General features: G+C 33.3%; 2 long non-coding RNA genes across 4 annotated transcripts; one reads left to right on the forward strand and one right to left on the reverse strand.

Moving 5' to 3' along the window:
• Window positions 1-245: 245 nt before the first annotated feature.
• LOC103098582 (uncharacterized) lies at window positions 246-3,657 on the reverse strand. 2 transcript variants are annotated; one of them, XR_462224.2, is made up of 3 exons: window positions 2,369-3,649; window positions 1,932-2,059; window positions 246-1,140 (listed from the first exon to the last, which is right to left on the reverse strand). It is a non-coding gene; the product is annotated as an uncharacterized LOC103098582 (long non-coding RNA). The 2 variants fall into 2 exon arrangements; XR_008916419.1 differs by lacking the exon at window positions 246-1,140 and having other exon boundaries at window positions 2,369-3,657.
• Window positions 3,658-4,564: 907 nt separating this feature from the next.
• On the forward strand, window positions 4,565-10,049 carry LOC103098680 (uncharacterized). 2 transcript variants are annotated; one of them, XR_462225.3, is made up of 2 exons: window positions 4,565-7,635; window positions 9,946-10,049. It is a non-coding gene; the product is annotated as an uncharacterized LOC103098680 (long non-coding RNA). The 2 variants fall into 2 exon arrangements; XR_008916420.1 differs by having other exon boundaries at window positions 4,565-7,599.
• The last annotated feature ends 4,259 nt before the right edge of the window (window positions 10,050-14,308 follow it).

Genomic DNA, 14,308 nt, shown 5'->3' on the forward strand with positions numbered 1-14,308 from the left:
AAGAAGAGAGAGAGAGAGAGAGAGAGAGAGAGAGAGAGAGAGAGAGAGAGAGAGAGAGAGAAGAAAGGAGAAAGAAGAAAGGAGAAAGAAGAAAGGAGAAAGAAGAAAAGAAAGATATCCCACTCCAACATTCCCTCCAACCTCTGCAAAGAATAATTGTTCAATTTCTTTCTCTTAGCAATTTGGAACTTGAAAAGGAATGAATCTCTCTTATTTCTTCATTAGGGCCAAAATTGTTCCTTGTAATTTACAGCATTCATTTATTTTGTTTTATGCACATTGCTCCCATCAACCCTTTTGGTCATGTCTATTTTTTCTTATCTCTTTTTACATCACTTTGCACCATTAAATCCTCCTATCCTTTTTTTATTCTATAATTTTCTAAATGAAAGGCATAAATATCTGTTTCCAAAAGATGAAAGTATTAGCAATTCCCCTCCCAATATAACCTAAATGGATCTTTATATGTGATCATGGTAGAACCTAGATCAGGGTTTTCACCATAAGAATGCCTGATGTAATAGATAGTAATTCTTGAGGGTGTCTATTAATTCTCCTGGATGACTAATGGATAAAGTTTTTCCTACCCTACTCCCTATTTCCACCCTCTCTTCAAAACCTTTCAGCTTCCCCTCCCCCTTTTCCAGTTTCACTCAGTGTGAACTACTATGCTTTAGAGAAAATACTCTTTTCTCTTCTTTAACTCAAGTAAGGGTTTATTTGGGGAAGACAGGAAAGGATGGAGGATAAGGTAAGAGCAATAGGTTTCCCTATTCTCTAAAATGAGGGTTAGAAGGATATTGGGGAAATAGTAATCAGTCACTAGCAGGGACAGTCAGAGAGATTAGAAGGACAACTGTATGTCTTCTTTTTTCTAACCAGCCGGGTAACCTCAGTCAATCAGCAAAAGATTCAGGGTCTTCACCATCAGCCACAGGCAGCCAAAAACTTAGTTCAAAATCCAGAAACTCCAGTTACTTCTCCACCCCCCTCTGTCAGAAGCCAAAACGAGTCCAGTTCAGAAGCCTCTCAGCCCAGTTCAGCCTGTCTTTCCTGGCTGAGCTCTTTTGATTGACAGCTCTTCTATCCTTAGCTTTCTGTCTTGCATGCATGCCTCCTCCACATCCCTCCCTTTTTTGTCTTAAAAAAAATTTTGCAAACGGAAAAATTGTAATGATACTTAACTTTCATATATTTCTAACTAATTCTTACCCTATGCTATCTTAAAATATTACTTTACCCTTCCAAAATAACAAAAATCCTAACTTATCTTAACTATTCTGTCTATCTAGTTCTATGCTAAGATTGGGAATAGGAAAATGGTTTAGGTAATAGGGATTTACATGAACATGGTTTTTACATAATAACAAATTATGTAACAATTTTCAAACCATTCCAAAAATTTCCATAATATTTTGAATATGCAATATCCTAATTTCTATAAATTTAACTAAGTAAAATTTTCAAGTACTAACAATTGCTAACGTAAAATCATAATGCAATCTAACTTCTATACTTAAGTAGTTCTATGTCTGCCTCTACTTCCCTAATTCTGTGAATAAATTCACTAAGCTGTCACTATTGTTAGTCATTATAATATTAATAAACTATTCTAATATAGTTAGTTTATTAGTACATTAGTATCTACATGTGTACATAAGTTGTATTTATTACAAATTTACATATGTACATCTATATGAATTGTTTATGATTTCTGTATAAACTCATGCAGATAAGAAATATCTCATCTGTGTGAATTTTCCACAGAAATTTTATATCAGTGTGACTTTGTGTTATGCAACTATGCTGTACTTTGTATACTTACCCATTCCATTGGATATCTTCCATTTTTATGTAGGATGTGCATGCATATATGTGATGTTAACATGTATGATGCATTCTTACATATCCTCATTTTCAAAAATACAGACTTTCACAGTCCTTCCATGTCCTTTTATGTTGATTGTATAACCTCTGTCTTCATCTTCTGGTCAGCATACCACTCTCCTGTTTTCATTTACTCTTGATTGAAGACCTGTGTTCTTCAATTCAGGAACAACTGGAACAAAAATGAACATGCATGCATATAAGATTTTATATGTGCATGTATGTAAGATTGAAATTCTCATGTGCATGGAAGGAAACTGAGTTCTTCATGAATGCTTGTCAGAATTTATCAGTTATTCTTCATGTGTGGCAGTAAGCATTACATGTGTTTATCTTCATGTGTGGAAGTAGGCATATGTGTACATCTTCATACATGGAAGTAAGCTTTACATGTGTTTATCTTCATTGGTGGTGTAAGAATAAAAGTATTGTGCATAAGTTCTAAGAATTTTATCAAGTATATGATTTGAAGTTTGCTAACCTTTTTGATGTTTGAATTTTTTCACAAGGAGGTTTATTGTATGTTTTCTTATGTAAGGTTTTGGAGATAGACTTTAGATATAATGCATTTGTATGGTCATGGAGTTACATTTTCATTTGAAATAACATTGTTTCTTTTCTGTTACTATGGCTGGCAGAGACTTTGTATATAATGTAGAGATTTTTCTGTGGTTGCTAGTCTTTTAAATGCATATTTCTTTTTGTTTCACCGGCTTTTCTTTCTGGAACTGTTCTATTTGCTTCAGGGATGCTTTCCTGTTATCATTTCAACATGTGCAGTGCTCTCTTGTCTGTACTATTTGTTGATAAGTTCTCTCATGTGCTTTTCTTTGTTTTCATAGGCTTTCATTCACAAGGACTGTTATTGATTCCTTCTTTGGCTACTTGTGTTGCTGCTCATGACTAGGGTTCTTTTTTTTAATCAGATGTCCTTTGTATGCTTCTTCAGTGATGGCATGATCACATTGTTGCTTCTTGTGAGGTATCTGAAACTATGAGATAATATCTTCATTGTATAACCTCCCTCTCTCCCTTCCCCAGGTAGAGATTAATTTAGGGTGAAGGTTGAGAGAAATAGATAACCTTTTTCAGTTCTCAACTAAATCTTAATAACAAATTCATCCAATGTAAATTTATGCTTCCATAGCATTCTAGGTGTTTGTGTCTGTGCTAGTTATGAAATTGGAGTTTTATGCTACAAGTTTAGGAGTGTACTTGTTGTTGAATTACTCAGTTGTTTTTGTGCTTGCATATTTTCTTTTCTACCTAAGACTAGTCTTCATTCCCATAAGGTCTTGTATAGTATGTTACCCTATGGAACTCCAACTAATCTTGGTTTCACTGTTACAGCATGAATGGTATTTGTAATGTTTTTGAAGTTAGAGAATAGAAGTGAAGTTGTATATCCATCTTTCCTCCTCCAGTTCTTAATATGTCCCTTGATATCCACCTTTCCATTCAAAATCTGTATCAGTACAAGTCATGTAATTCAACTTCTCTATAAAGTCATCTTCATTATCATCCCCCAATCTTGCATAAAGTGTTTCTAATGGTATGCAACTTGTTCTGTTCCCAAAGAATATCTCATCATCATAATCTTGGTGAGATTTTTGATTGTACTGGTTTCAGATATTCCATTTTCTCACTTGTGTCCCACACATCCCCTTCTTCATCTATCTCTTCATAAAGCTTATAAAATTGATAAGGCATTTGTTCTAAATCATCTTGATCCATTATTATTATTATTATTATTATTATTATTATTATTATTATTATTATTATTATTATTATAACTGCTGGTATTCCTTCTGATTCAGTATCTGAATCTGACTCACTGAATCCAATCACTATGTTCATTGGATTTTTCTCAGTGCCAAGTAAACTTCTGTCAGACTTTGTTGCTTACTCTGGCTTTGTGTTTTGACCTAAGCCTGTATCACCAGCTTTTATCTTTCCCAAATCAGTTTCAGGTAGTTTCTCACTACTGAGCTTTAAATTGCCATTTTGAATTGGTAAACTTTATGGTATGGGGTTAGATTCTTCTTGCAGATAGTCTATGCTGTTAATCATAGATCCTACTCTAACACCAGTCTGAGGTTTATGTTCATCTTCACTCTCTTTTGACTGTATAGAGATAGAAATCTTTCCTTCTCTGTTGTTATTTTCTTTTGGGAACAAGTTCAGTCCATCTACATTTTCCCCTGCATCTTCAGTAGGACGTGTGCCTTCATTCTTTCCCACAGTACTATATACATGTGTGTCTGGCTGTGTAACTAAGGTGTTTATAACCACTGAGTCACTGTTCACTCCTTTACTACCCTCTGCCAGCTGCATGTTAGAATCAGTAAATTCTTTTTGATTCAAATAATTTCCTATGAAGTCTACATTTGAGATTAAATGTACAATATCCTCTACTACATTGGAACATGACTTTAAATCATAGCTGTTGCTTATCTGACATAAGTTTGCTTGGACAGATCCACCCCTGCCACTTAGAATGTTGGCTTCAAGTCTGCCATTTGAATCCTTGGTTGTTCTTTCAGTTACTAAGATTTCCATTCCATCCCCCTTTTCAAATTCAACTGTTGTGTCACCTCCATTACTTTGAATAGGATTATTGTTTTCAAATGTAATGTCAGCTCCATTTTCAGTTAATTTTATATTCTCTAAATTAGTCATTGATGGATGGAAAATTTCTCCTGGATTCAGATTAGATGTTTTTTTCTAAGGGATTTTGTGCCATAAAACTATTGGAAGAATTAAATGAGTTTGGTGGGATGTCATGCTAATCTGTGAATGGTTTCAAAGCATTTTATTCTTTAGTAACAGTAACCTGTAGGGAATTAAAATTATGTTTCACTAAATCTTGCTTGAGTTCTTATGACTTTTTCTTTCTTTTTTTTTTTGCACAATTCAATCCTATTGCCCACTCTACACTGAAGAAAGTTCTCTAATAATAATTTGATTTCATTTGTACTCTTTTCTTATGTGGATACTATATAGATTTTTTTCTAAGTCTCTCATCATTTGCTATTAGAGATGTTATTTCCTTAATTTCTAAATCAATTTCTTTAATTTGTCTCTGCCTTTCTCTTGATTTATTGCATATACTATCACTCACAGATTCACTTTCTTGCACACATTTTTCATTGTTTCTCAACTTTTTCCTAATTTTAATAGCAGCTTCCATTTCACTATTTTTTCTATCTCCATGTGGCACAGTATATACTCTAAAGGTCTGGCTACATAATTCTTTCCTAACCATATCTGAGTACTTAGGTTTGGCTCCAGAATTAATGGCTTTTTGCATCTCTTGCAAATCATTTGCTTGCTTAGTGGACTTTAGCATGTAATGAGAACAGTAAATGGACTTTTTGTATCTAGTTTGTGTATTTTTGTTGTCATGTACTTCATATTTCTTCTTCAAAAGACAATTTTTATAAGGTGTCCTCTCTTGTGGCAAAAAAAAAGCATTCCTCAGTTTCTCTTTGTACTGGCTTTGGTTTTGTGTAAATAGATTTTCTGTAAATCCTAACCATGTTTAGTTCCTTGATTTCCTCTATCTCCTTTTCTTTTAGATTTTTCTTTGATATGTCTAATTTATCTTTCAAGTCTTGCATTTGTTTGTTTTGTTCTGTGTGATTATCATGGAGGTCACTAGCTGTTTCACACAGCTCAATCAGACTGACCATGTCATATTTATGGAAATAGTGCTTAAAGAAGTTCTTTAAGTGAGGTGTGCAACCCCTCAAAAACTGTCTATGAACATGACTTGAAGACTTCACTATTAGCCTCTAGACCCAATATCTATTCTGCCATTTCTGACAGATGATCAATGTATGTGGCTGGATTTTCCCCTTTGTTCTGCAAGAGTTTATCAAACCTAGCTCATGCATTTGGCTTTGAGCAACACTGCTTTATCATTTGGAGCAAATCTTCCCTGCATTTTCTCAGGTAGTACATGCTAGTGAGGTTTGCAAAGTCGAGATCTTCCCTTTGCTCCTGAGTTGGCCAGCTAGTTAAGTTATTATCAGTTCTGGTCTTTTCAAGGATTTGCCTTTGCTCATGGGGGTTAAACAGTTCAGAGAAAAGAAACTCTACATCTTCAAAATCAGGGTCAAAGATCCTAAAAGCACATTTCAGTTCCTTTTGTGTTTTGAAAGGTTGTTCTATGAAATTTGGAAAATGTTTCTTTAGGGATTCAAGTTCCTGTGATGTGAATTGCCTGTGAACTTTAGATTGCAGTACACCAGTTGTAGTTGATAGCTTGGTGACCTCCTTTAATAGACAAATCTTCTCTGGTTCACTGTCAGGCTTGATGTCATTGTCACCTTCATTTACCTTAGCATTGACCTTAGCTTTCTTAGTCTTTCTCTTTTTCTTTGGGTGCACTGTCTTCCTGTCCATTGTTCTTGTCCTCAATCTTATCTAGCTCTTTTTCCTTGATCAATTCTTCAAACAAGTTCTTAATGATGTTTTCCAGGTTGTTATCAATAACCAGTATCTGTTCTGCCTTTTTGGGGATCACAAATCTAAAGAACTTTCTCAACTGGGTTAGGGTCTGTAAAACTGCCATAAAGATCACATAAACTTGATTCAGAATTTGCCAGAGCATTGTTTCAGTTTGAAAAGGTAACTGCAATATAAACATGGTTTGGTTGCTTATGTAGTCCAAAGAATAAAATATCATGTGGGTCATTTTACTGTAAAGTATGTTGTAGACCCAGAATCCAACAAAAACTGCCATAACTACAGCTACACAGATAACCTGCTTAAACATCTTTCATAATATTGTTTCTAAGGATTGTGGGGCTCGGTCTGTTATAGAGGTACCAATCTGTAACAGAAAAATTTTATCTGCATGAGTTTGCACAGAAATCGAGAAAAATGTATACCCATGCACATATGTAAATTTATATAGGTACAACTTATGTACACATGTAGATACTAATGTACTAACAAACTAATTTTATTAGAATAATTTATTAATATTCTAATTACTAACAATTGTGACAACTTAGTAAATTTGTTCAAAGTCTTAGGAAAGTAGAGACAGATATAGAACTACTTAGATATAGAAGTTAGATTGTATTGCAATGGTAGGTTAGCAATTGTTAGTGATAGAAAATGCTACTTAGTGAATTTATAGACATTAGGAGATAAGACAATTGCATATTCAAAATGTTATGGATATTGTTGGAATGGTTTGATAATTGTTACATGATTTGTTATTATGTAAAAACCATGTTCATGTAAATTCCTATTACCTAAACCATTTTCCTATACCCAATCTTAGCATAGAAGTAGGTAGACAAGAATAGCTAAGATAAGTTAGGATTTGTTATTTTGGGAGGGTAAAGGAATGTTGAAGATAGTATAGGGTAAGAATAGTTGGTTAGAAATATATGAAAGGTAAGTATCATTAAAATTTGCTGGGTGCAAAATTTTTTAAGACAAAAAAGGGAGGGATGTGGAGAAGGCATGCATGCAAGAGAGAAAGCTAAGGACAGAAGAGCTGTCAATCAATAGGAACATTCCATTTGGAATGTTCCCGGGAAAACAGTTGGAGCTAAGGTAACAGCTAAACTGGACTGGACCCTTTGGCTTCTGACAGAATGGTAGAGAAAAAGCTGTGGTTTCTGGCTTTTGGACTAAGTTTTGGCTGCTTGTAGCTGATGGTGAAGACCTTTAAGCTTTTGCTGACTGACTGAGGTTAGCTGGCTGGTTAGAAGAAAAGAAGACATAAAGGTGTCCTCCTATCTCTCAGACTGTCCCTGCTAGTGACTGATTGCCATTTCCCCAATATACTCCAAACTAAGGCTCCTTGTAGAGACTAGGGAAACCTATTCCTCTTACCTTATCCTCTACCCTTTTCCTGTCTACCCCAAAATAAACCCCTTACTTGAGAAAGAAGAGAAAAATGTATCTTCTCTAAATCTCATAGTTTACCCTGAGTGACTTGAGGGGAAAGGGGGTGGGGGAAGCTGAAAGCCTTAAGAAGTGGGACGTAAAGGGAAGAAGGTAGGAAAAACTTGATCCATTAGTCATTTAGAGAATCAATCGATTATACACCCTCGGGAATTGTCATTTTCTTACACTGGATAAGGAAACACTGAGTCATTAAGTGACTTTTCTCAGAAAGAAACCCATAAAAATATATATTCAAAATGGGACTAGAATCTTGGACTTTATGACTCTGAGGTCATATTTCCTTTCTATGGCATGATGCCTCACAGCTTGTGTAATTGAAAATATAACCATTCACAAAAAAATGTAAATAGAAATATCAGAAAGCAAAAAAAAAAAAGAAATGAATGTTGACAAGTTATGAAGAATAAAGTTTGGCCAAAAGAAGCAATAGGAGAAAACTTTTCCATCTTGAATCTATAGAATTTGGAGTTTCAATATTGTCTGATTTATTGGCTGTATGATTCATTTTGCTCTAATTTTGCTTTAATTTCTCATTTTCATTTTCTATATTTAGTTAATTGTGTGTTCTTCAAAGAAGAAGATATTGGAATATATTTTCTTATTTATCCTTCTATTTCCTTGTATTTGATTGGATTTATTAAAATATTTTAAATTAGCATTATGACTGTTAGCCTTGAGAATTTCTTCTTTTATTTCCTTAATGTTTTTTATTAGGGTTTAGTTTGGAGTACTACCATGTAATGTGTGCATAACTTCCCTACTAAATTCTGCAGACATGATTGACTGAACATTTGAAGAGATTTCTGTTTTTGAAATAATAAAGCAAACCCCTTTGCTGATGACATAAGACAAATGGAAGGACACAGTAATTGAAGAAGGATAAATGGCTTTTTCTCTCTTTCTTTCATTTTATTTTTTCCCTCCAGAGAGTATGCAAATACCTTATCTATGAGTGGTGTGGTAGTGTCAACCCTCATGTTATATTAATTTTCTTAATATAACAGCTATAGGAAGCATGAGACTGGATTATAAATCAAATATTAAATGCACTTGATCTTTCACTTTTTCCTCTTTTTCTGAAAATGGATAACTGAGATGTAATTGTGAGATGAATGTTTTCAGTTTTGAAGGCAAATTTGGGACTCAGAAATATTGAGAGCTCCTGGGTGTTGGGAAATGTTGATTGCACTTCAGAAAGCCACCCCACTCTCACCTCTTCCCTCTCACTTTCTGTCTCTGCCTCTTTCTCTGTCTGTGTCTCTTTCTTTCTGTCTCTTCACTCTCTTGCACTTCTACTTCCAGTCCTTGGTCTGGCTTGCCAGAAAGTTTAGAAAACATAAAACATATGTTGAGAAGTTCTATAAAATGCTTCATGTTTTGATATTTTAATTATCTTCCTACTGGGAGAGAATATAGTGTAACTTCTGTTATTATTGCTTTGTAAATCTCTACCAATGTATCCTTATGAGGCTTCTATTAGCCTCATATGTAATGTGTTGTGATTTTCATTTTTTTTGAAGAAGATATAAATATCTACCTTATATCTTATTTACATTCCACATTTCCAACTTTTGGAGGAGTTGCTCAGAAGAAGGCAGATCTAGGTGAAGGGGAAATATCAGTTCGAGAGTCCCATGAAGTATTTCAAATTTTACTATTTTAAGCATCAATTCCAAGAACAGAATAATAATATTTATTTATTTGTCAATGGAGACTCATGAGTCCTTTTTTTAAACTTATTTATATTGATAGAATAAATAACTGTCCTGTACCTGATGTGATCTAGATATGAACCTTAATCTAAAGGTATATTAAATAACCCTTGGGTTCTGAGTAGATAAATTTTAATGAAAAAAAAATCTAATTTGTATACTTCCTTTAAACTCATAGTATCACGCAGAAAATGTTCCAGAATATGAACGGGACAGGAAAGTAGCTTTGCTACTACAGTTTCTCTGCCTTCCCATCACCTTTTAGCTTAGCTTTTGGCAGGTCTGCATCAATCTAATGGCTTTCCAGGGTTTCCTTATTCTTTCAATATCCACAGACACGTCTCCTGATTCTGATCTCCATCCAGTCTGTGTTCCTGGCTTAGTTGGACCATCATAAAACTTTTTTTTCTTACAGATGTCTCTGGCTCTGATTCTGACCAGGATAGTGATGAGTGGAAAGATTATTCTAACTCCTTTCAAAAGTGTGTGAGTTCTTTCATAAAAATTCTTCTAACATCAGCTACTTGAATATTTATTGTATTAGTATTTATACAAGGCCTTCTTTTTAAAAAATGTTTGCATAAATCAGACTATAGTAAACTATGGGATATTTTCAGCATATATATATATATATAGTTTCCTTTACAAAAAAAATATTGTGCACTATAGTATTTACATGGTGCTTTATGACTTACAGAATGATTTCTTAACAATAATCCTCTGCAGTACTATACCTATGTAAAGGATAGAACATATAGACTCTAGGTTTAAGTGACATTCTCACAGTCATACAGGCAATAAGGATTCAAAAGTTTGAGTTCCAAATCCTCATTCTGTTATTATCTATATGCTCTTGGTTAAGTCATTAACCTTTGAATCTCAGTTTGCTTTATAAAAAGAGAGGACTAATTTTCTAAAGCAATTTCAATATTAAATTCCAAATAGTCTAAAAAATATTGAACCCTTGATTTGAAAACAAATGCTCTGCCCCCAAATCCTGCACTTTATTTTACTAGGCAACTCATAATATAGAAACACCTAGTCTTCCTTAAAAGGCTCATTAGTTTTTAGATTGATTTTTTTTCTAACACACATCCAACATAATGAAAATTTTAAGACAGTTTATTTTTTACTTAACAATGGTTGATTCTAGCTATAAAATTAAGTGGTCAATAACCTATAACCCAAAGACTTTCAAAATGGAATGTGGGATATTTATGTTTCTACTCAGAATGGTCTATACATAAACTTGAAAATACCAATATATGCTGACTGGGATCACCTTTCTTGAGTAATAATACAAGCCTTGCTGCACTCCCTGCCCCCATTTGTAATGTCTGAGATCACTTACCTTGGAAGGTTTGAATCATGCCTAACTTAACATATTAGGTGCTAGCTTAGCACTCCCTGCACTAAACTAAACCACAGCTCATTAACCTTGGACTATAAAAAAATAAGCCCTGTGAAAATATCAAGCTAACTTTTCACTTGAGGAACTAAGGATCAGTATAACAAAAGAGGAAAATGCAGACTATATTGTCATAATTACTAAGAACAGCTCATTTGAATTAACTAGTGCATATTTTGAAGTGTGAAAGATGCTCAGAGAAAGGAGCATTGTTATGATATGTAACAAATTCAGTATTCTTTTGTTTTCAATTTTTCCTAACAAACACTCTGTGAAAATAAAGCGGAAAAGTTATTGTGATGCAATAACTTAGCTGTTATTAAATTTAAAACTTTATTTTGATCATGATAGAGCATATGAATTTCTACTAAAACCATCATCCAATATTTCATCTTTATACACAGGTTACCCTGCTTCTAGAAGGTTTTACCAACATAATAAAAGCTCTTCCAAATCCTAACAAACTAAAAATGTGTCTCAAATTGACTGGATGACAGATTGAGTCTATTCCTTAAGATACCTTTAGCTAAATTCAGAGAAGCTCTTCATAAGAAGTCTGTCCAAAAGTAGTGATTTTTTTTTCCTTTTCACAATAACACATGAAGACCATGTGCTGATATATGAAAGGATATCAATCTCTATGGTCATTTTATACTGGTTTAGCATATACATAAGCAATTACTATTTTTCCAAATTATTTAGACCCAACTATATGTAGGTAAAGTGTTTCGTAATTATGTTTATGTAGTTCCTATGTTTAGCTTGGCAGTTTGACTTCAAAGTTTATATCATCTATCATTAATTTAAATGACATTTATTTTTCTATCTTTCTGGTGGACTTTTTGGATAATATATAGAAATGACATGACAGTTATTTTCTATCCTATAACTTTGCTAAAATTGTTAATTATTTCAATTAATCTTAGTTGATTCTTTAAAATGCTTGAAGTATAATACCATCTGAGAAGAGTGATAGTTTTATTTCTTTAATGCCTATTCTAATTCCTTCAATTTGTTTTTCCTTTTTTATTGCTATTTCTAGTACAATATCAAATAATAAAGGACCCAATGGTCATCCTTGTTTCATCCTTGAATTTTCAGGGAAGGTGTTATAGCTAGTCCCAATTATAAATAGTAGTTGTTGATGACTTTAGATAAATATTACTTATCATTTTAAGGGAACTTGTTTTGGTTTATTCCTTTTTTCTCCAATGTGATTTCTTTTTAATAGGAATAGCTATTTTTGTCAACTTTTTTCTGCATACATTGAGAAATCTGTTTTCTGATGATTTTGTTATTAATATACTCTATTATGCTGATAAACCCCTTCTGCTAATAAAGAATGACCCATGTGATATATTGCTGTAATTTCTTTGTTAGTATTTTATTTAAATTTTTGTATCAGTATTCTTTAAGGAAACTGGTATATCATTTTCTTTATCTATTTTTTGTTCTTAATAGGTTAAGTATCACACCATATTTACATAATAAAAAGAACCTCATAGAAATAATTTGTCATTTTTTCTAAAAATCTATTATGTAGTAATAGAATTAATAGTTCCTTAATTATTTGGTAGAATTCATTATGAATCCATCTATTCTTCTGGTTCCCCCCTAAACCCCCAGGAGCTCATTAATCATTTGTTCAATTTCTACTTCTAAAATAGTTATTAAATTATTCTATTTCTCTTAATTTTTGTTTTTGTAAATATTCATCTATTTCTCATATATTGTTAGATTTATTTGGCATAATTATGGAAATAACTCCTAATAATTGTTTTAAATTGATTTTAATTCAGAGTGCATTTACTCTTTTCACCTTTGAAACTGCTAATTTGGTTTTCTTCTTTCTTCTTTAAATCAAATCAAGCAATGTTTGATCCATTTTATTTCTTCCCTTAAAACAATCTGTTAATTTTCTTTATTAGACAGGATACATTCAATTTTACTTGTTTTTCCTTCCTTGATTTTCAGAATTCCCAATTTGGTGTTTAATTAGTGATTTTTAATTTGATGTTTTGTTTTTTTTAATTTGGTCATTTTTGAACATTATCCCCTGTTTAAGAAATCATATTCTATTCCTACCTTCCCTCCCCCCACAACTCCCCTCCCATAGCTGACACACAATTCCATTGGGTATTACATGTGTCCTTTGTCAGAACCCATTTCCATGTGGTTGGTATTTGCACTAGGATGTTCATTCACAGTCTATATCTCCAATCTTATTCCCCTTAACCCATGTAATCAAGCTGTTGTTTTTTCTTTGATGTTTTTACTCCATCAGTTTTTCCTCTGAATGTGGATACTGTTCTTTATCACAAATCCCTCCAAGTTATTCAGGATCATTGCATTGCCACTAATGGAGAAGTCCATTACATTCGATTGTACCACAGTGTATCAGTCTCTGGGTATATTGTCCTCCTGGTTCTGCTCCTTTCGGTCTGTATCACTTCCTGGTGGTTGTTCCAGACCCCATGGAATTGCTTCACTTTAGTGTTCCTTTGAGCACAATAGTATTCCATCACCAAAATATACAACAATTTGTTCAGACATTCCCCAATTGAAGGGCATCCTCTCATTTTCCAATTTTTAGACACCACAAGAGCGCAGCTATGAATATTCTTGTATATGTATTTTTTTCTTTATTATCTCTTTGGGGTACAAACCCAACAATGCTATGTTTGGATCAAAGGGAGGAGAGTCTTTTAGCACTTTATAGGCATAGTTCCAAATTGCCCTCCAGAATGGTTGGATCAATTCACAACTCCACCAATAATGAAATAATGTCGTGACTTTGCCACATCCCTTCCAACGTTCTTTACTTTCCATAGCTGTCATGTTAGCCAATCTCTTAGGTTTGAGGTGATACCTCAGAGTTGTTTTGATTTGCATCTCTCTGATTATAAGAGATTTAGAACACTTTTTCATGTGCTCATTAATAGTTTTTATTTCTTTATCTGAAAATTGCCTATTCATGTCCCTTGCCCATTTATCATTGGAGAATGGCTGGATTTATTGTACAATTGATTTAGCTCTTTGTAAATTTGAGTAATTAGACCTTTGTCAGAGGATTTTGTTATGAAGATTTTTTCCCCAGTTTGTTATTGCCCTTTTGATTTTGGTTACATTGGTTTTGTTTGTACAAAAACTTTTTAGTTTGATACAGTCAAAATTATTTATTTTGCATTTCGTGACTCTTTCTAAGTCTTACTTGGTTTTTAAAATTTTCCCTTCCCAAAGGTCTGACATGCATACTATTTGGTGTTCACATAATTTACTTATAGTTTCCTTCTTTATGTTCAAGTCATTCACCCATTCTGAGTTTATCTTGTTATAGGGTGTGAGGTGTTGATCCAAGCCTAATCTCTCC

This window comes from Monodelphis domestica, chromosome 2, assembly GCF_027887165.1.
Source record: "Monodelphis domestica isolate mMonDom1 chromosome 2, mMonDom1.pri, whole genome shotgun sequence".
NCBI classification, from domain to species: domain Eukaryota; kingdom Metazoa; phylum Chordata; class Mammalia; order Didelphimorphia; family Didelphidae; genus Monodelphis; species Monodelphis domestica.